The 23,769-nt window shown below is 37.1% G+C and overlaps 1 protein-coding gene across 1 annotated transcript in view; it reads left to right on the top strand.

The window, feature by feature from the left end:
* Positions 1–23,769, top strand: part of LOC129755517 (uncharacterized) — a 58,746-nt gene that overhangs the window by 14,437 nt on the left and 20,540 nt on the right. The gene's annotated exons all lie outside the window — the stretch shown is intronic.

Genomic DNA, 23,769 nt, shown 5'->3' with positions numbered 1-23,769 from the left:
ATTCCACATATTTACGTAGGGGGTGTTTCTCGTGATCTATCCTCTCTTCTCTAGCTTAAAGTAGTTTTAACTAACCGCAACAGTTTTGGATGCGCTACATACTTGTAATGTCCACGGGTGTGCGGTTATTTGTATATGTTGCGAAGGATGCTTGTTCATGCTTTTCCTTATCGATGATGAATGGGAGACAGATTAATATCACTGTATTTTGAAATATTTTTTACATATTCATCTATAAAGTCACGCAGATAGAGGCTTCTGCATTCCTTGAAAAGGTTTCTTTGTTTTTGGCGTGCAAAACGCTTATCCATTTTCGATTTCGTGATTGCATGAGGCCAAATAGGATAAAATATACTAAAGGGTAGGGTTACCGTTTTTTTTCAATTCTCGTATTTTACAGAATGAGAAAATTAAACATAGAGAAATCGTCAGTACATTTTTCACTGGGAAGGCCAAATTGCATGCAGTCTTCAAGAAAAAATTATTACTGATTTAAAACCTTAAGTTTTTTTCTTTGTTTTGCTAACGAAGTGCACAAATTTCTTAAAATATTTTTTTAGTAATTTTCAAAAGTTAACCCCCGTTAACAACTTTAAAATTTGTTTTTCACATATACACGCTCTTTTTTTAAAAAAAAACTCAAAATTAAGTAGTTTTGGTTCAAAACAGCACTTCAGTGGCAGCACTCAACGTTGAGTTTGACTGGGCAATCGCAAAACTAAGTTCTGATAGGCAAACTCAATACTAAGTTCGACAGCCGAACTTAAATTTATCCTTTTTATTCGAGGATTGTTCGCAGTTCGAACTCCGTTTTGAACCATCGCAAGGAGAAAAAGGGGTCCTCAACTTTAAGTTCATAGAATCGAACTATCCTCGGTCGTACTTAATTTTGAGTTAAAATAAAGGAGCGTGTAGAATATGTTGTCCAGGATACAAATATTTTGAATGATAAAAAGTTGCGACTAATTTATGTCAGGTTTCGTATTTTTTCGAAATAAAACTGTTTTTTTACATTATGTTTTATACGACTTAATGAAAGCTCATGCGACTTTTTAAATTTTTTTTTTGTCATTTACAAAAGGCGCTCTTACATTCTGAGCACCTCAGGAAAAAAAGTGAATTTTGTTACTTTGTATAACTGTTCTACGTTGAATTTTCTTATTTTTCCGAGGTGAATCATCTGAAGTCAAAAAATCAGAGCAAAATATTTTTAATAGATGTTTTCCTGGACCCCAACGATTTTATTTAACTTAATTTTTTTTTTTGAATTTTTGTGGCTGTTTGAAGTAAAAACTACGATTTTTCACGAAAAAATCCGCCATTTTTTATCTGTAAAATCTCCCCAAAGTTAAAAAAAAGAAAATCGTTGGGGTTTGGTATTTTACATGTATAAAATATGTTCCAAATTTGAAAAGAATCGGTGAAGTAGTTTTCAAATGACGATGTCCACTGACTTTAAAAATGTGCTTTCGAGAAATACGCGTTTGAAGTTTTTGCTCAAGAATTCTTGCATTATTAGATAAGAGGAGATAAAGGCCTATAATTTCTACAGTTTTGCTTCGATTGACTTGAAAATTTGACACAACATTCTTGAAATGTTTTACAATAAGAAAATAAAAAAATAAAAAAAAATCGATTTTTTGAAAGTGTTGGACCCTACTCCCCCCTTAAGGGCGCTGATTTTTAAACGGTACCTCTTGTTTGCAAGATAGGTTTTAAAAATAAGTCAAAATTCATTTACGAAATTTGTGCACTTTTTTTAAATAACTTAGATCATTATACAGATTTAAAAAAATAAAGATTTTGATTCGATAATCCACTTTCCCGAAGACGGCGAGTAATTTTGTTATCGATGAAAAAAGGTAACATAAGTTTTTTTGAGGTTAGGTTAATGTTTTCGACCGTAAATGATGTATAGAAATTTGAATTTGGCTTTTTTCAAACAACTATTGTTTTTAAAATACCCGACGTTTCGACCAGTTTTGTTGGTCTTTTTCAAGGGAATTGACCAAAAAAAAGACCAACAAAGCTGGTCGAAACGTCGGGTATTTCAAAAACAATAGTTGTTTGATCTACATCCAAGACCGAAAAAAGCCAAATTCAAGTTTTTTTTGAGTTTATTTTTCCCAATGCTGCATATTTATTTGATGAAATTTCAAACAAGTTTTAAGCCAAATTGAATCTTAGCTAATTTTTAAAGCATAAGTCAAATATTTTGCAGTCTTCAACAAAGTTGCAAAATGAATTAAAATCTTAAATATTAAATACTCGTAATCTGTATTCAGCGTTGTCAGAAAGAGTTGTAATGTTATCTTTAATTTGTTTAAACTTTTAAATCTTTCAAAATCAGTTATTTAAAGAAATGGGCTTGTGATATAGCTCAGTTGGCAAGTCTGTTGTCTCCTGAGCCGATGTCCGCGAGTTCGAGCCCAAGAGTAAACATCGAACACAGTTGTACCGGATAAGTTTTTCAATAACGATCCGCCAACTGCAACGTTGATAAAGTCGCGAATGCCATAAAGATGGTAAAACGACTATAATCGAAACAAAAAAAAAAAAGTTATTTAAAGAGAGGCACCAAAAATGCTGTTCCCTAGTGTTATCAGAAGTTTAAGCGTCACGAGATTCTTTGTATGGTCGAAGTTAGTTCATAACCGTCTAAAAGCTGCAAATTTTGTTATGAAAATTGACTAATTAATTGTAATTTCATGTACAATGAATTTCAAACACTGCAGGAAAAAAATGTATTCATTTGAAAAGAAAAATTTTTTATTGCTTTGCAGATCGATCGATCAAAAAAGTTTCCTTTCTGGCTACATATGTATATGTAGTCACCAGTTGCATTGTTTTGTTGAAAAATCAACTTCAATAAGGTGCACCCAAAGAAGAGGTTGCATAATTTCAATGCCTCTTGGCTCTAACTCTATGCCAGAAATGCGCCACTGAAGATGATATTATTGGAAAAACACTACTGGCATTAAGACTCGAGCTGCATGACCACTACATTCAAGCGAAACAAGAAATACATTTTATGGGATTTTTATTCTATTGGCTAATTTATTCCAAAATAAAAACCGGTGTACCAATTGAGTCAGTTAGCTAACTAAGCTTTATTGATTATTGAATGAGGAACGAGAATCTGTTTTCTATTGCCGGTTTTCACACACCTCTCGATACATCATTCGACAATATCTTTGCTTGCTGATTGTGTCGATCCTGCTTTGTCTTGTGAAGGGATATGGGATAAGTTTTATTTGGTTTCTTTCAGACATATGCAATGTGGTTGCGCTAGGAGGACAATGCCAGCGATGCAGGGTTTGAAAAATGAATCAAAATTCACGTTCACCCCCTTAGTGAAGCCCTACAGAAATGAACGTGCTTCGATCTGCTCTGTGAACAACATGCTTCTGTGTTATCTGTGTTGCCTACTTTCAAACCAGCGCGCAGTGGAATATTCAGACATAGGAGAAGCTCCAAGGCATTCTGTTTGGATTTCGTCAGGATCGAACTTTTCTTCGAATCGGCGTCATTCGTTTATGTTACAAAATTGAATGATGGTCATTTCAATTTTATTCTTTCTCAAATGGAGATGGCTGGGGATGGCAGTTTCTGCTTAACTAAAAATTGCAGTAAATGACTGAAAAATGTATGAAACACACACAATATGGGTATTGGGGAAAAGGGATTAACGCGTAGAAGTCGAATATCGTCATCCGACGCCATCTTGAAATCCAAGATGGCGGCTTCCGTTTAACTTCAAAGTGCTGTAAATGACTGAAAAATGTATGAAACCCACACAATATGAGTATTGGGTGAAAGGGTTCAACGAGTAGAAGTCTAATTTCTCCATGCAACGCCATTTTGAAATCCATCCCCTGCTTCTGTTGTACTTCTCGATCTATCGTTACCCTAACCGTTTTACTTTTTACACGATTTTCCTTATTTGTTGGCTAAATTTTAATTCAATTCTTGAGCGTGAATTCTTCGCGCGCTTCCACATCCAAATCAAAACAAATAAACGAATTCACTCAAACCCCCATCAATGGCAAGAACAAAAATTAACCTTTGTTGGCATCAAGATAGCAATGTTCTAGTACCTTTTTGAATTTGTATTGATGGTATTGAAAAGCATTGAATTTTGGGGTTTGTTATAAATTTTGCCACCAAACCAAACAGCCATCACAGTTTTTTAAATTAGAAGTTAAGTTTTTCATGGTGGCTTCTTTACTTTTGTATTTTTTTTTGTAGTTAACTATTTGTTTAAATATTAACCATGAATAATTCAAAACCTAATTAATTGTTTATTACAAACATTATAATCTCCACACTGCAATGAAGACGGATTAATTTCAAATGATAGAGTATCCCACAATAAATTGGTACCCAACTCACAAACGGCACGATAGGGTTGTATATTTTTGTAAATCAAAATCAATCAACAGCCAATTGATTGTCCAACATTGATCTATAATACAGTAAATTAAAATAAACAATTTCACATTTGAGGCGAAGACCAAAGTAAAAATATTATAGATTGATTTTCCAATACTATTAGGTGGTTCAATCAAGACAGTTTTCATTTGGCTTGTTTATTATCATTTGTTTAATTTTATTGATGAAGCACAATGGTTTCACGATGCAGCGACAGATGGCTTGAGATTCTGGGCGCTGAGCCCTTTCACCTGATACCCATATTGTGGGTGGCTTAATTCATTTTCAGTAATTTTTTAAGTTAAGCGGAAGCCGCCATCTTGGATTTCAAGATGGTGTCGGATGACGAAGTTCTACTTCTACTCGCTGAGCCCTTTCATCTGATACCCATATTGTGGGTTGTTCAATTGATTTTCAGTGATTTATTAAGTTAAGCGAAAGCGAAAGGATTTCAAGATGGCGTTGGATGACGAAATTCGACTTCTACTCGCTGAGCCCTTTCACCTGATACCCATATTGTGGGTGGTTCATTCGATTTTCAATCATTTACAGCATTTTTAAGTTGAGCGGAAGCCGCCATCTTGGATTTCAAGATGGCGTCGGATGACGAAATTCGACTTCTACTCGCTGAGCCCTTTCACCTGATACTCATATTGTGGGTGGTTCATTCGATTTTCAGTCATTTACAGCATTTTTAAGTTGAGAGGAAGCCGCCATCTTGGATTTCAAGATGGCGTCGGATGAAGATATTCGACTTCTACTCGCTGAGCCCTTTTACCTGATACCCATATTGTGGATAGTTCATTCGATTTTCAGTCATTTACAGCATTTTTAAGTTGAGCGGAAGCCGCCATCTTGGATTTCAAGATGGCGTCGGATGAAAATATTCGACTTCTACTCGCTGAGCCCTTTCACCTGATATCCATATTGTGGGTGGTTCATTCGATTTTCACTCATTCACAGCATTTTTAAGTTAACGGAAGCCGCCATCTTGGATTTCAAGATGGCGTCGGATGACGAAAATCGACTTCTACTCGCTAAGCCCTTTCACCTGATACTCATATTGTGGGTGGTTCATTCGATTTTCAGTCATTTACAGCATTTTTAAGTTGAGCGGAAGCCGCCATCTTGAATTTCAAGATGGCGTCGCATAACGAAATTCGACTTCTACTCGCTGAGCCCTTTCACCTGATACCCATATTGTGGGTGGTTCATTCGATTTCCAGTTATTTACAGCATTTTTAAGTTGAGCGGAAGCCGCCATCTTGGATTTCAAGATGGCGTCGGATGACGAAATTCGACTTCTACTCGCTGAGTCCTTTCACCTAATACCCATATTGTGGGTGGTTCAATTGATTTTCCGTTCTTTATTAAGATAAGCAGAAGTCGCCATCTTGGATTTCAAGATGGCGTCGGATGACGAAATTCGACTTCTACTCGCTGAGCCCTTTCACCTGATACCCATATTGTGGGTTGTTCAATTGATTTTCAGTAATTTATTAAGTTAAAAAGAAGCCGCCATCTTGGATTTCAAGATGGCGTCGGATGAGGAAATTCGACTTCTACTCGCTGAGCCCTTTCACCTGATACCCATATTGTGGGTGGTTCATTCGATTTTCAATCATTTACAGCATTTTTAAGTTGAGCGGAAGCCGCCATCTTGGATTTCAAGATGGCGTCGGATGACGAAATTCGACTTCTACTCGCTGAACCCTTTCACCTGATACCCATATTGTGGGTGGTTCATTCGATTTTAAGTCATTCACAGCATTTTTAAGTTAACGGAAGCCGCCATCTTGGATTTCAAGATGGCGTCGGATGACGAAATTCGACTTCTACTCGCTGAGCCCTTTCACCTGATACCCATATTGTGGGTGGTTCATTCGATTTTCAGTCATTTACAGCATTTTTAAGTTAGGGGAAGCCGCCATCTTGGATTTCAAGATGGCATCGGATGAAGATATTCGACTTCTACTCGCTGAACCCTTTCACCTGATACCCATATTGTGGGTGGTTCATTCGATTTTCAGTCATTAACAGCATTTTTAAGTTGAGCGGAAGCCGCCATCTTGGATTTCAAGATGGCGTCGGATAAGGAAATTCGACTTCTACTCGCTGAGCCCTTTCACCTGATACCCATATTGTGGGTGGTTCATTCCATTTTCAGTCATTTACAGCATTTTTAAGCTGAGCGGAAGCCGCCATCTTGGATTTCGAGATGGCGTTGGAAAGTAAAATTTGATTTCCACCCGTTGAGCCCTTATACCCAATATCCATAATGTGGAGGTTTAGTGCAACCAATTATTGGTTAGTAATATCAATTCGCTACAACAAGTTATGAATACCTTTCATTTTCACTGGCCTCCGCATTGAACTTGGTTGATATCAAATAGGTAGGTCGAAATAATTTCATTCGTCCACGCGATGGCTCGGGATAATTTGTTTGGCAATCCATTCCATTCCATAATGTTACAAAATGGAATCATTCAGCTCAAGCATGATTCGGAATGGTTTGCGTTTTGATCGATTCGGGCATCTAGCTAGCGACTCGATTTTCAACCCCTGCAGCGATGAGAAAGCTTGTTAGTGCAGGTCCGGCATATAATCTTATGCCGATAATTCCACCTCCAAGTAAGATCATTATTGGAGTAAATAGAATCTGATTTGTGGGTGTGGAGCTATCTTTTTACTTACAATCAATTGTTCAAATCAAATTTTGAATTAAGTTTGGGTATTTCCAATCACGCCGCTTGTTGGGCTCGATATTTCTGAAAATTGGACGGAAAAACTGCCAGTGTTGCATGAAAATTTCAAAAACATGTTTAAATTCCGTATTTGTAAGTCTAACATTTGTTTTTTACTGATTAAAATAATCCAACACGATGTCAAAAAGACAGCATACAAGGATCCTACAAATAGTAATCCGGTTTTTCATTTGTCATTAAGTCCGTATCGATTTTATTCGATTGATTTCAGTTCTGGAAAACAATCTCACAGATTATACAGGTGCCCCAATTTGCTCAAAAGAAGGATCTGAAACACTCCGAAAAACCAGAAAGATCTAATCGATTTTTGCAAGGCTGAAGAATCTATCCAAAAAGCGAAAATTGGAGGAGGATCCTTTCTTCCAAAGATCGACCAATTCTAGCTAGTATGCTCCACCGCAATATTCATAAACCTCCAACCTCTACTCATTTACGACTTCTAGGTGTCTTCTCTAGGTCTAACGGAACGACACATCAAAATGTTGTCCGATACAACATTTTTATTAAAACCTTCGGTACTATTTGTCATCCGTTCCATTGAAAAAAATCTTACCTCAGTGATATCTAATAGTGTTTTCGTTTATTGGCAGTGGCAACCTAGTTACCCACGAGTTTTGCCCTAACTGCTGTTATTATGTTCGGTTATTAATTCAGAAGTCCACTAGTTTTGCCCGAGATTTGAACCTCAAGCAGGCGATTGCACCCCGTAAAAGTTGTCAGTGTTGGGGGTAAGCATAAGGGTGAGTATAGCAACCATATATTTGCATCGTCCCGGGTAACGATTCTGTTTGTTTATTCAGAAAAAGTTTTGCCCCGCGCGAGTGGACTTAAACGAAAACGGCATAAGAGTGTGAAAGATATATATTACAAGAAATCGCCGTCTTCTTAGCGTTTGTCGTTGAATTGCTCATTGACTTTCTGTTATTTTTTTCCACAAGTAAAACTTGTCCTCGAAGTATAGATTTTTTTCTTAAAACGATAAAAACTCTGTTTTTTTAATTTGAGGTTCTGTAATGGATCATTGCATTGAGATGTTGAACAAGGTTTTTAAAATCACAGAAAAATGTTCAATTTTACATATTTTTAATTATGAGTAAAATAACACAATTTACCGATTTTTATTATAAAACTTTCTTAATTTCCGCCAATATTCAAAAATAAAAAATATTTCACAATATTTTGGTTTTTTTTTGCAATATTTGAATGCCAACAGAACAAGCCTTTTTGCCGCATTTTAATAGAATAGTTTAAAAAAAATATCTGCCGAGCATGTTTTTATTTTCGAAAATAACGACTTCACTGATGGACTTTGAAATTCCTTTGACCATGAGTGGCTTCCGATTTTTGGCTGCTCTTCCGACTCACTTGAATGGATTTTGCTTTTTAAAGTGTTAGGAGTTAAATAATTAAGAAAAAAGTATCCTGAATGAAAGACATTACGTTACGCCAATTAAAAATATTGCATTTTTGTCTTGAACAGAACATAATGAATGCTCAAAATGCCAGATAAAAGTCCCAGCTTAGGAATAGAACTTTCTAATTGTCCTGTATGTTCGAAAAGGTTTTCCCTGTGGTTTTCTGGGACTTTTAAAATTGTCCTGTGATCTCGAGACTGTTTTCTTCCAATTTTCATGAATTCTAGCATTAAAATAACAAAAAAAACTCTACAAATTTTTTTTTCTGCAGTGTTAAGTACTCGCCAGTTGGCTCAGAATTATTTTTTCAACGCAAATCTTCTTCAACCCAATGATAAGTTGAGAAAGTCTGACATCATCAACTCCGCGACATCAATTTTAGACAAAGAGATATAACGAAAGTTTCGAGTTCCTGAGCCTCTTCAAATTTAAGGAACAACAGAGTGTCATGAGATTCGAGAGGCTATTTATGTGTCATTTGATCATTTTTTCTGTAATTAGGTGGCTCATGGTCCCGAGCGGAATAAATAAAAAAAAACAGTTTTTTTGGGAGTTCGAGACAACGAAGAATATAAAAACCACCAACCAAACGCGGTGCTTTTTTTAGATTGGCCGTGACAGATATACCTACTATGACAATAAATCCTCGGTTCCAACTGATCCAGATGGAACACACGGTAAGGTGGTGCAACCGGCAAGACGAATAAAGACAGTTGTTTTGAGTTCGATGCTCACTCTCCGACGAGTTTTTTTTTTAATTTTCTAACTAACAAACTAACAAAAATCATTGTTTCGCTTGAATGTTTGTCTGTAGTGTTAACGCAACATTTGCTCAAGAGCGCGAGTCTTCGTGCCAGTAATCACAAAGCAATCGGCAAAATGCATGTTTCAGCAAAATTGTGGCATAGAGTAAGCTCTGATCGGCATGTCAATTTTTCAACCTCTTCTTTGGATGTATTTAGTAACTAAATATTCTCGGTTTTGTTACGAATCATTTTCAACAATTAATTCCAATTTGTCTTGCAACCCGACCTGTATATAAATTTAAGCTTCAAGATCTATTTTTAAAGTAGAGTGAGCAGATTCCCAACGCCAAATTTCTCTCTTCTGACTACCCTATTTACCGATCACAGCCGTTATGCGATGTGCGAATTGCAAAAGATTTCCTCTCAAACTAGTAAACATCATCATCCCTCGCTGCCGCGCCAGCCGGTTTATTTTCTTCTTCTCGAAGCGCGGGGCGAGACGGGACGTAGACTGGTTATGAGCGGGTCGAGCGCGCAAAAATCACGTGCTTGTGTTTTCTTCACCAGGCTCCAACCCCCTGTCGTCTTCCTACCCAGAGAAGGTATCCTTCCTCTCGCATCCCCACTTACTGTGAGCGGTTAAGCCGTTCGGCGACTCGCCTCGAGATGGGGATTTATTTTGATGCTATTTTTAGCAATTCTGCTTACTTGTGGATCCACCACCACCATCATGAGGAAGCAGCGCGAATTCCGGATTTCCCCTGACTTGGTCCGTCTCAATGTGACGGATATTATCTGAAGTAGGTAATCATGAAGTTCTGTGTGTAAAACGAAAAAAACCGTGATTTATGCGGAATCATGCCTTTAAAGTGGACAAGGATTGAGTAACGCGAATGGAAAAAATGCGTCAACTTGTCATCCGGTAAGATATTTCTGGAAAAGTACTGAGGTTAAAAATATTCATGCTACGGTTGTTTAATCGACCAGAAGAAGGATTAAGATATCTTCGTTTAAGCCGTGTAATTTTTTCCCCAACAACGGTTTCTCCCACGCACGGCCTCTCCTTGGGGCTGTTCACATTTTCTCTCACATGATCGCTGGCGTTTATTTTCTTTTTTGATTTTGCACGAAATCAAAACACATTGTAGATCTTATGAGTGTGTGTTTTCGGCCCAAACACATTTTTTTATCCTTCACGGACCATTGAAAATATGTAACACTTTCATTCTGCGACGACCAACGACGACGAGGATCGTCATGTGAGAATTTTGTTGCGCCCCTCCGATGATGTTCTGCATCATCTCGTCATCGGTAAGTCACAAGACTTTGAGCGCGAGATTGCAGCACCCCGCCGAATAAGTAGGTATCATCACAAACATCCGTCAGCCTGGCCTAGGTGGTCGGTCTGTGAGATTGACCGACAAACAAACGCGGCAAGGCAATGCCATGCCAGTGTCACGCGCCTGGCCCCTGGTCATCTTCAAGATACATGTCATTTTTGTATTTTTTATGGTGAGGAATTCGTACGTGATATTTTCATTTCCTGGGCCGTTTACCAGAAAGATTCAATATTGTCCTGAATTTTACTCTTATATCGGGATGTCTTGTAGATCGTTTGTTTTTTATATGCACCCGGTCAACAAATTTGTAAATTTGAGTATTATTGGATGCACAATACATGTCTAATTAACTTATTCTTACTTTCAAAATACCATATACCCAATACAGAGGCAGTGTACTTTAATGTTTGTTTTCAGAAAGTTTACTTCCATACAACGATAGCAACGGCATAACATAATATCTCAAGTTGGCACTTGAAATAACATTTCATAGAATAAGGTTGCCAGATTGCCCGGTTTTATTCGGGTTTGTCCGGATATTCAATATAATATTTGAAAAAAAGCCCGACCCGGTTGCCCGGTTGCCCGGATTTCATTGGAAAAGCCCGGATATTATTCTTATTTTTATACTCAATTTCAACTTAAAAAAACAAATTCTGTTGTAAAATTTTGTTATTTATGCGCCCAAAACGAAATTTTTCGAGCAATTTTCATAAAAATAATCTTGACAGGTTTTTTTCAAGCCTAAAATACGATATAAAATTTGCTTATAAACTTAAAAGAATCAATTGCTTTTTTCAAGTTTTTTTTAAATTTTCGATAAGTATGTAATTCCTAGGAGACCAAATTTGCCCGGATATAGTCCGGATGTTGGTCGACAATTTTGATATCAAATGCCCGGATTTTGCCAGGTTTTTAAATAAAATATCCAGGATTGTCCGGCCAGGATACGTGCTGAAAAAAATCTGGCTACCCTATTATAGAAAATATATTGTAGACTCATAATTTTTTTTATTCGGACCAATTTCAACAATTTTAATTCCACACCTATTAAGATATGTTGACAGTTCTACACGAACACCACCTTAGCATTAGGCCTCAGCCCTAACCTCAAACCACGGGAGAACATAATCGATTTTTGAGAAGTGCGCACGATAAACGCGAGTTTCCGGTACTAATATCCACAAATTCGGATAGCGAATACACAGATGTTCGTGTTTTGATTTTTTTTTGGTTGTTCAGGGGTGCCAAGTGCATTGATATTTGGAAAATGATTATATTTTTTTTTAATTGCATTGTTATTGAAAAACCTTTTAATGAGTTCTGAGATTTTGCAACTTTTTCGTATACTTCTATTCGAATGTGAAATTAAACGCATCCTTTATCTGAACGAATTAACATCTTAATGTATCGCACACTTAAACTATGTAGCGAGTTTTGTGGATATGTTTAAAATAATCAGAGCATGTAGGCGATTTTTTTTTAAAGTCAAAATAGACGTGGCTTTCATTAATTTACTTGTTTGTAACAATGAATGATTTTGCATTCGTTTAGAAGTTAGAAACAACTCTTTTTCAATCTACCAAGCAGTACATGGAAATATATTTCAGATGTTTTGAATTCACCTTGAAAATTCATAAGCAACAGATGGCTTATTCATTTAGGGACGCCCCGCAATGAATGCAAACGTTAAGCTGTTGATAGTTTGAAAAAATTTAATCAATTCAGAAATATAAGCAAATATTGATTTTAGAAACGCACCTTACACAGCAAATAAAATTCGTGTAAATTTAGATCGAAAACGATGCACGAAAACGGAACATCGATTTTGATGTAAAATTCTATCACGGTGTATTTTTTTCGAGGATGTAATTTTTGAGGCGTGTAAATTTAGATCGAAATCAATGCACTAGATTGGATCACAAAAGCCGTCGTGTAAAAATACACAGGGATGTAAATTTTCAAATTTATTATCGTAAATATTGATATTTTTTCTACATATTAAGGGTTTTGCTTTTGTCTTTAATAAATACGCCGCATGTATCATTTTTAATTCACATTTATTTCCAAAACTGAACATAAAAAACACCATTCGGAAAGCGTCAGGCTGGAATTGTTGTTGCATCCGATGACTCCCAGCACTTGGATGTTTTTCGAATCAGCATGATCAGCATCCTCGAATGGTTCCGGAAATCATAATTTTTCGGTCAGCATCCTGCACACTTGAATTGTTCTGACAAAAGTTTCTCCGGATAATCACTGGCCGGATATCAGCCGCTGCGAAAAATCTGACCTTGCTGTAATGGAGAGAAAACTAATCAGTTTCAACCATATTCTTCATTTCACGTCTTATATACTTACTACTTTAAAGCCTCTTAAAGTGCTCCTGTAGCTACGCCTTTGAATGACTCGTTTCCGAATAATTTTCCGACTTGTTTACTTTGTGCCCGACGTGCAAACTAACTTGAAATATAAAAAGGCACAATTTAAATATTTGCATTCAATTTTAAATCAAACAGATATAATTTTACACTGTTTGTGATATAAATTTCATTGGCCGGTTGATTTTTGCATGATGCAGTGTAAAATTAAATCAAAACAGTTTATTTCTATTCAATTTTGGAAAATAGACTAATATTACATCGAAAGAAGTTTAAAATTACATCTTTTTGTAATTACACTCAAGAAAAAATAGATCACTCGTGTTTTAGATTCCGTGTACTTTTAGAAATTTTTTGCTGTGTACCAGTGGGTAAGGCAAAATTTGAGGTTATGGCTGAGGCCAATTTTTCGCCAATACTATCGTCCGTATATAACCTTATATAAGAGTTTGCAAAAATCCAAAGCCTATTTTGCAAATCTCTGTGCTGAAAATGCACTGAAAAGTGTACTGTACCAAATACCCAGTAAACATGAATCGGCAGAGAGGTTACTCAAATCGCCAGAGACTCAAGCTCCCAAGCAAAATGATGCAAGACCACTAAATACATTCAAGGGTAACAAGAAAAACATTTTATGGGATTTCCATCCTAATAAAAAAAAATAGTGCGAATCGAACTCACTGCAACATCTCATCTCGGCTTGCCAGCCGACATCTTACCCAGCGAACCATCTGAGTTGGTTAGTAAACGAAACTGTCATAGTGTTTCTGCCACCGCCGATAAACAGAAAAGCTCACTGCATTTGCCGTCTGCCGTTTGGCCAATTTTTTTTTCATCCTACTTTGTCTTTGATGAGAAAAGGATGAGAATGGGAGGGGAAGGAAACTATTTAGAAACTGTTTTATTTTGCCGGCCGGTATACATACACACACACAGTTTATCTTGGCTGGTGGGTTTTTGTCGTCGGTTGGAAACTTTTTCTACTTTTTCTACTGCCAGTTTACATACAAACACAGCGCTCGTTACATCATTCGACAATATCCTTGCTAGCTGATTGTTTCCATCCCAGCAAATATAAAATCGTATTAGAAATGATAGCTCTTATCGTTAACAATGTTAATGCGAATCGCATTTCCTACCAAATAAGTAAACGATCGTAAAAATCGTTACTTAAAGTCAGTATAAATCGGATAGCTTAGCTTAGCTTAGCTTGATTGACTACTCACATCCACCTTAAATCATTGAACTCGAAATGATAAAAAAAAACATTTAAAAATATTTAATTATGCGATAATATTACACATTTTCAATTTATGTACAAGATTTTTATCTCCTTTTCAATTCAATCACTATTATCTTATTACAAACATTTCGAATTCCATGATCGCTGGCGTGGCTCAGTAGAACGAATTCTACATCGCCAATGGTTGCTACTCCGTGATTGACCGAGGCCATCAGTTTTGCTCAAAGGTCAAACGAATGGTGCCTGGGACTGGCAAAACATTCACAATGCCCAAAATTTATGCTCTCTCTTTAAATATCAATAACGGTGCCGGCCACGTGTTAGCAGCGGTGTGTAAACTCGCTTCGGAAAGAATCATTCGGTTGATTTTTTCCGAGTTTAACTTGTTGTGTGCAGATTGATTTTATCTTCGTTCCAATCATTACGTAATTGCACACAACACGAAGAGAACAGTTCTGCATTGATGTTTTCCATACCTCGCAGGAATAAAATCACACCAACGAAACAACCGAACGATGCTTATCGTACACGAATGCACACGAGCGATCGTTGGCCGACGAACCGAGTTAACATTCCTCGCACCCTTCTCTCGCTCGTTTCCCGTTCCCTTGTATCTATCACTTTTAGCCACGCCCCCATGCGTTGTCCGATTGATGTGTTCGGCTGCCGAACGAAAACTATTTGAATTTTCAATTCGCAGAACTGTACGTTCGCTTCGCTGATGTTTCCCCCGATTGCTGTTTACTTCTGCCGAGTTTACCCGAAGCTTACTTCCTGATGCTTTCCGAGTTGAACTTTAGATAGCATCATTGCAGTTTGAGTTTAACGAAATAAAATCGTTCTGCAAAGAAGGGCAAAGTGCGAGTATGTAGACTCGCGATTTTAACATCTCTGCGTCCTAGTAGTCAATTGATAGAAGGAAATGAGAGAAAAGGGATTGAAAGAAAAATAATTTATACTTTAGGACCGAGGTCACCTCTGCATCCTAGCAAATTTATTGTGATTGGATAAGTGGGTAAAAGGATTTGATCAGGAGACACTTTTGACAAGTGTGATCTTATATTTTACATTCTATTCTTTAACGATCCTACTATTTTCTAGTGATTGCATTCCAAATGAAAAAAATAAGAAATTTTCTAGTTTATTTGCCATTTCATCGCTCTTTTATTAAAAAAAAAAAACTAGAAAAATATACTGCAAATCATTCATATTAGTTTATTATTCTTACTTTTGTCAAAACAAAAATAAAATAGTTTTTTTTTCTTGTACGTCTCTCAATATAAACTTCCCTCGAAACTAAAGTGCTCTGATAACTTCAAGCATAGTTGGACAGTAAAATTAGTTAAGTAAAAAGAGATCATGCAGATACTGTGGAGCTGTACATAATTTATATCTGAAACAAGTTATCAAAAATTGTGTAGAGAGAACGTTAAAAGAATATGTTTTTAGAAATTTGTTAGAAAATGTTGAACGTTAAAATGAGATATTTGTTCAAGTTGGTATTAGTTATCTGTTCAATACGTATTCTATTAAGTGCATTAGTTCAAACTGTTTATTGGCAACCAACTTCAAAAATTGTTCAGTTGTATAATGAAATTATGCAAAATTACCATAAAGTCAAGTTTTCCTACATATTTAAGTACTGTGTAATATATTCGAAATGTGTAATTTTATTTGGACGGAAGCTTTCAACAGCTTAATCAACGCGATAGGAAAACGCCTAAATGTATATTAAATTAGTTCGGATAAAATAAAACAAAAATGTAACTCATGTTCGAAAAAGCTTTGTGCGAAAACTTGCACACAATATTGTATGATTTTGTTAGAAATTCTACTAAAACTCGAAATTTCTTTTCGCGATCAAGAAAGAAGTACAAGAGAGGATGAATGGAGCATTGGCCAACAAAGTTTATCTTTTTGAATCTTGCTGCAAACATTGTGTTAGGTGAGTAAAATTTAAAAAAGAATACTTAGCTTCGTACAATCCATGGGACATTGATCCAGAAACACATACTACCGACTGTCATCAGATTGACCAGTGTGGGATTTCGATTTATTTTCACTTTGATGCAACAACTTCAGCGGTGACACACCCGTTAGACACGTTACATAGACAATGATGAACGTTACATTACAGATTATATTAGGAAGCTTTTAATGCAAAAGCTTTTTCATAAGAAACTAGTCCTACATTTGCAGATATGTCAAATCAAAATTGAAAATTTAAACATAAAATATCGCGTTTTCTGCCGTAATTATAACGAAACTTCACTAAGTAAGCTCACAACAACACTTTGCGCGACCGTTGCATTGTTCGAAACGAAAAAACTGTCTATATTTCACACTAAATTTAGAATTTTAAACACCGATTACAGAAAAACAAGCCGCACTCGGCAAGGTTGCCAAAACTCCGCCCTTAAAGTCAGTATAAATCGGATATGATAAAAAGTCAGCCATCATGTTTGCAAATTTGTTCTCCCGCGCGGGATTCAAGTGAGAAAACAACCTTGTTATTCTCTCGGCGATAAGCAGTGCAACCAGACTGTAAAAATCAGATGTTTCATTTGAAAAAAAAATGTAAAATGAGAGAAGCAGCAAATATTTTCGCAGGCAACAGTTCGCATGCATTGAGAGCAAAACTTACTCTCTCTATCATACTTTCAGGATGTACGAATAAAATGTTGGATGTCGTCCAATTTGTATAATTCTTATCGCTTAAGCCAGAAGTTTAAAATATGTATGTATATTGCCTCCACTTTAGTATGCAAATGCTGATTTTTCGAGTTTTATGCGATGATTCTATAATGTATAAGAAATGTATAACAAAGTTTGTTGCGAAATATACCTACCTACAAAAGTCGTTACTGGGAACCTGCTTTGTCTTGTGGTACGATATGGGATATGTTTTATTCGGTTTTTTCAGACGGATGTAATGCGGTTTCGCTGGGAGGATAATGTCAATTATAACGAAACTTGTTAATGCCGGTCCAGCATAGAATCTTATACCGATAATGCCACCTTGAGGAAGTTCATTATTGGAGTAGACTCTGATCTGTGGGTGCATTCATTATAAAGCACATGAAGTCTGATGCGATTCGAAGCAATTTGACAATTTAAACCACACTTTATAATTTTTTGAAGTCTTGTACGCTTTGAATATTTCAAACACATAGTATACGGTATGTTGAAATCTGATACGATTCGAGCAAATTTGATTATTTAAACTACACTTCATAGAAATTATGTTTTAGTCGAACCAATTTGAAAATTTAGAAAAGGTGTTGAAGTCTCAAGCAATTCGAAGAACTTTGACAATTTCAAACGCACTTTTGGAAATTTTATTGAAATCGTTTGCAATTTGAAGAAGGTTGCTAATTTAAAATTTATTTTCTAGAAGGTATGTTAAGGTTTTTTGTGTTGTCTCTGGAGCCACTATCATTTTAATCATCCTGGTTTATAGATCATTGAATTGAAGATTGATTTGAATAACTAAATAGTTGAGAAGCTCAAATTCTCTACAAAAATATTTGTTAGAAATATTTTAGAAAAATGAAGAGTTTAAGACATGACAAAAAATAATTCAACTGACCGTTTTTTTTTTAAATGGTACTCCTTTAACGTAAATACGGAATAGACTCCGATCGAAATTATTCCTCTCTGGAGCCACTGAAAAGTGTGAGTTGTAAAGTGAATCATAATAAACAAAAATAAATGAATTATGTTTCACTTGAAAGAGGAATGATTGAATCTGACTTTGAAGAGAACATCAATTGAACATCATAACCTTGAATTGTTGTACTATCGTCCAGTTGGCAATTCGGAAAGCGTACGTGCTAATTTGGCAAAATCCTTGTCTCTATTGTGTTTATGAATTAAGAACCACGACGACGCGTGATAAGCTGTGAAGATTTGCAAATCAACAATCGCCATTCGCGCGATTCGGGTTAGGTTACATGATGGGATCAACGACTTTTCGGCGGCACGAATTAGACTGCCGGTGACAAAAAACAACGATAAACGGTCACAGTTTAGAGGGATTTACGTCAATCACGGTGTGACGGTAGTTTCATTCATTGATTAAATTTAGCCCGATGGTTCCTGATGTTCATCGAACGACGGTGGAGGTGGTAGCGCCCTAGTTATGTGAATGAATTTCGGTGACGGTCAACAATAGGAATGTTGGCTACGTTTTGTCGGCAGCTTTCTATTCCAATCCATTGACGCTCGACAGTGAGAAGAAACTTTTTCGAAGGGTTTACTTTGTAGTTGTGCACTGTCAATGCAGAAAACTTTGTACCCTCCCCTAAGGTATTTTTAGTACTTAGATCGTAAAACATTGAGTTCTTTTAAAGTCTCAAAAATTTCTTTGAATAAATCTAACCGGCCACAGAATATGATCGTGTATGTTGAATTTTGGTCTCAGTTCATCTCGTCATCTTGGACTCGATTGACACCTTAGGTGAAAGTGAAAATATAATTTTGTCAATAACTCAAAAGCGACATAATTAGATTATTTAACCTGTTGAAATCGAAGGGATTTCCCCGGCATGATAAAACTTTCGCGGTGAAAATCGGGGGAATTGATATTAATGCATTTTTATGGAATTAAAACCAAGTCTGGTTCTCCTCAGGTGTACAGAGACGTTTGCTTGCTACAACCAAAACATTTGTATGGCTCGATCAACGTAATTATACCCCTAAATCTGACTCTTCACGAGACACATTCGTATAATTTCTTTTTTTTTTAAGATGCACACAAATAGGGCTTCCGAATAAATCCCTGCCATCGGCTCTTATCGATGCTTTTATTGAGACTTTGATCCTGCTTTACAACAGCGGAGAATTCGAAAAAAAAAGTTAGAAAACGACTAACGAACGAATCGTTTTGTATTGTTTTCGATAGATTAGTGTTGAACTATAAAACGAACCAGCAAAAAAAAAACATACTGAAGCGATAACGACGTCACCAGGTGGTCACATTCTGATTTCCTACGTAATCCAATTTCGCCCGTTCCATTTAGCAGTGGAAGGTAATTAGCGAAAGGTCGCACCATTCATTCGATTTGCCGCGTTCTTCCGCGATAAGAATCTCCCACGCATCAAACGAAACAAACAATCAGGAATAGGCCTAATTTTCGCGTCAAAGATAACATTCGATGGCGGTTTTTTTCCTGCTGGGAAAACTTATCGAAAACGAATGCGAAAAAACAACACCAGGAACCGTCGTCTACTCACGAGTAGCCGAAAAATCGGTGCGCCCGATGCGATGTGATAAACAGACCGTGTGCCAGTTTTATTTGCCATCACTCGTCGTCCGTTGTCAGTCACATGCTTCCATTTTTTTGCGTTGCTACATCGCCGTGACGATCAACGACGATAGACGGGCATGATGAATGAGCTCGGCGGCGTGATGGGGATTTATTTTTCCCGCGCTGCTGCTGCAGTTGTTTATAATATCGTCCGTCACACGTCACTCGTCACGCCGAAGAAATATCCTTTCTTTTCTTTATCGTGCTTACTAAATTTGCACGAGTATTTAGGTATGCAGAAATTACCGGTACTGATGGAAATTCTTTATCTGAAAGGTTGTTTACCTTTTATTGCTCTCAACGACGACAACGAAGACAACGGGGTAAGAATCCTACCTCAACCAGACAGCCTGGAGATAGCTATGACCTCGCTCGCCGTTGATTGGTTTGTCGATTCGTTGGACTCAGTCAGTATTGACAAAAGTCTCACAAATGATACCTCACAATGCACAGTGCGGGTCCAGGACGGAACTTTATCGTGACATAATTCATTATAAAGATACTAGAAGAGAAAGACTTCTTCGGCAACAATGTTCATCAAACCATGCGCTTTAACCCTAAAATCCGCTCTTAAGGGGCATTATGACACTATTGGAAGTTTGGCGGCTAACTTTATTCGGGTGCATAAAAATAAAAACATTTCTTCGGGGACTCTCAATGAATTCTTGGAATCTTCAATCTTGCATCATTAATTTTTTATGGACGCACCCTGAAAGCACAGGAAAAATAACTTCCAAAACAGAACTTGAGAGTCAATTTGACATTTGCTTAAAACCGCTATACTAAAATTGTTTACGTCATACAAACGTAATTTGGCACATTTTCACATCCTTAGATTTTCAAAATACGATACACAGAATTTTTGATGATTTTCAAAGGTAACTGTTTTTTGAACTTTTTGTAAAATTTGCAATTTCTCAGATTTTCTTGCACTTAAATTCAACTTTGCACTGGATTTTGTGTATATTCACGCAAGATTATCGCAATACATTTATATTCGCCAGAAAGGGAATTTCATACATATTCTAGTGGTGTAGTTACATTAGCGCTGCAAAACTTTACACAACTATGATGAATAAATGAATGAATGAATAAAAGAAAATCCAGAAAATTTACGAAAACGCTTGCGTTTTTGTCTGGGAGGGATGAATGACATCCTGGTGTTAAAATCCTTATGATCAAATAATTTAAAAAAAAAATGCGTTTTTGTCTGTTTTCGCTCACGCGTCCGTATTGAAATGAGACAAAGTTAGGTAGGTTAGGCGTTTTTGACGCAAAAAGAAATGAGTAGGTATAGGCAACGTTCAATGCCAAAATGCTCAACTGGTACGAACCACCTTATGATTTGGTCGTTTTTGCCGCCCAGTTCCTCCCAATTTTGGAACAAACAGGCAGCTGTTAGCGGTAGTTTTAGCTGTTTTGTTTGTGAATGTTCAAAAAGTCACATTTGTATTTATCGTATTTTAAATATAAATTAATATTTAAAATAAAATATTTAAATATTTAAAATAATGAAATATTAAATTTGTTACTCATACATCGTTGTGATGATGTTGGACTTATAAGTCAGATTTCACGGTCGCAGAACTATAGCTATAACTACACCGCTTCATGTGTTCGGGTTGTTAAACTCTCATTAAGCTGTCGATGAACATACTAGACTGAAAAATATCTTTGAACTAAGAAGAAATATGTTTTGAAAATAATTTTATGATTGATTTTATTCGATTCTTCCAAATAAGGTCCAAGTTAGAAACATCAATACGATCCATTGCTACTAAGGGTCCGGCGCCGATTGTCCTACGCATAGGACCGAATTAAAAAAATCTTCCCTGCTGGTGATTCGGAGCCTGTCACTGCTGTTCACTTGCTGTCAGCTAAGGTTTTCGTCAACTGGTGACTACGCCGCCACCCAGAAAACATGAATCGGCAGAGAGGTAACTTAAATCGACAGAGAGATCGTAACGATCACTCTTACGATTTTGCATCATCACATCGGCAGAGAGGAACACACCATACGCGTGCCTTGAGTGAGTGCCACGAGATAATCTAAGACACGCCCTCCAGAGAAACACACGAAAACAATCCGAATCGTGTTTGTATGTTTCCCTTCGAGACGCGTGTTTGCCTGCCTTAGAAATCGTCTGCTACGACTGCACCGTACGAGTGTACGATTCAAACTTATTTCGCATGTACGCATTCGTTTTCGTTGCCTCTAGGTATCTCGGCAGGACAAACCGAATGCGAATATTTGCGTTCTTGGAGTGTCGCCGAAATTAACCGTTTTATTCTAAGTTCGGTGACTCAACTCTCAATGTTTTGCATGCTCTGTCGATTTTTGAGAAGACGCGCTACTGGGTAAGAGCGCCAGTTACTATTTGCTCGCTCAGAGCACCTGTATCTGTGGTCCAAACAGCCGGTTTAGATCCAAATTCCGACCAAAGCAACCGCACTAATACCAGTTACCAGTTCAACGCAACTTTTTTTAGAACTGGTTTGATGATTGATCCAAAACTGATGAGATTTGGATCCAATTTGACGAATTTCTAAACAGTTTGACAGTTAATGGAGCACGAGTTTGGTTGCCAGTATTTTCACTGGGTTAGATCTAATTTCTTTGGTCCAGTTCTTGAAAAAATTAGACCCAAGAATAGACCACGGATACAGGTGCTCTCAGATTTTATTTTCTTTTTCTCGGGACTTTCATCCCGAAGGATGATTCATCCCTCCTGGGTGCTCTCAGAGGATCTCTACGCTCCTCTTAAAAAGGCCTCTCTGGGAGGGGAGGCTCACTTTGCGTGTGACGATTCAGAGTTGCGTTCGAGGTAGGGATTTGCTTTCTTCAATAAGCTCACAGCTGATGGGGAGGATGTGCGGCAATATAAGCAGAACAAATTCTGACTGTTTTCTAACCTTATGAAGGTAAGAAAACAGTCAAAAATTGTTACTGTTACATAACAACTCTAATTAACATGTGATGTTTGGATAAAACGTTTGGAATAATTTAGGCTTTCAGACCACATGTGTAACAAAAAAATCGGCCAGTGTAGAAAGAAAGACAAGAAGAACAAAATATCTCAAATTTCTTTACAAACTTAAGGCTAGTGCGCGATCTCTCCTTGTTGTGCTATCGGCCTTAAATTTTGCATGTAAACTTTACACAACAATTAATCTGCTTATTTAGGCCACTCTACTCAACAAACAAATCAGCGGAGACACGTTCTCTCTGGGAGAAATCTCTTGTTTTCTCAAAATTCGTGCTCCAAACAGAAGGGAAGAAAGAACGTAATGAAAAGGTTTAAAATTGAGAGTATAGCGTCAATTTTCTCCTGGACCCTGTTTAGGATGAAGAGTACTTTGAGAGTTGAACAGATCAACGTTATGCCACGCCAGTTACCGCACTCTGTCTGATTTCCTTTATTTGAGATCTTTACGGGGTCACACTGCATCCAGTCAGCCAGGAATGTTGCAGGATTCTCGCTACAGCGCCCATGATTTAGAGGTTAGAGCGTACGTCTTCTAAGCCAGGGGTCATGAGATCGAATCTCGGTCATGGCATTCATAGTACTTTTTCTGGAGGTTGGCGGTTATAGCATTTGAAGCATGCTAGCCTGCCACCTCTGGAAGTTTTTACGCTTGAGTACATAGATATGGATGGATCTTTCAAGGGAACATACGTTGCACTTAGGATCTCTTGTGTGAACTAAGGTTACGTAAGGTTGCACTTAGGATCTAAAATATGTGTGTGCTTATCGAATGCTTAACCAGTGTTCACCTGGCACTTATCAATAGTGGCAGGGTATCTGGAAGCATATAGCAAAAAGAAATTACGCTGGGTAACGCTACAAAAGATCTAACAACTGGTCGCAGTGGTCTCCCCAACAATATAAAAAAAATGTTGCTGAATCCCCAAACCGAAGTTTTCAACAATATCAGCGCCAGCGACATTCACTGATAACATTCCATGACCCATGTTGACCATAAATCTATCAAACATCTTCCAAGTGTTGGAACCAGTACAACAGAGAGAGTTCACTGCAACCAGAATGAATAATCACCTGAATTTCATCCGCCAGAAAGAACCATTTCCCAGCCTCTTCGAGGAAAATGGTGCCGATTGCTCTACGAAATGTCAAATC

This window comes from Uranotaenia lowii, chromosome 3 (genome assembly GCF_029784155.1).
Source record: "Uranotaenia lowii strain MFRU-FL chromosome 3, ASM2978415v1, whole genome shotgun sequence".
Lineage (NCBI taxonomy): Eukaryota > Metazoa > Arthropoda > Insecta > Diptera > Culicidae > Uranotaenia > Uranotaenia lowii.
The sequence above is the reverse complement of the archived record's forward strand: the minus strand, read 5'-3'. Positions and strand labels throughout refer to the sequence as shown.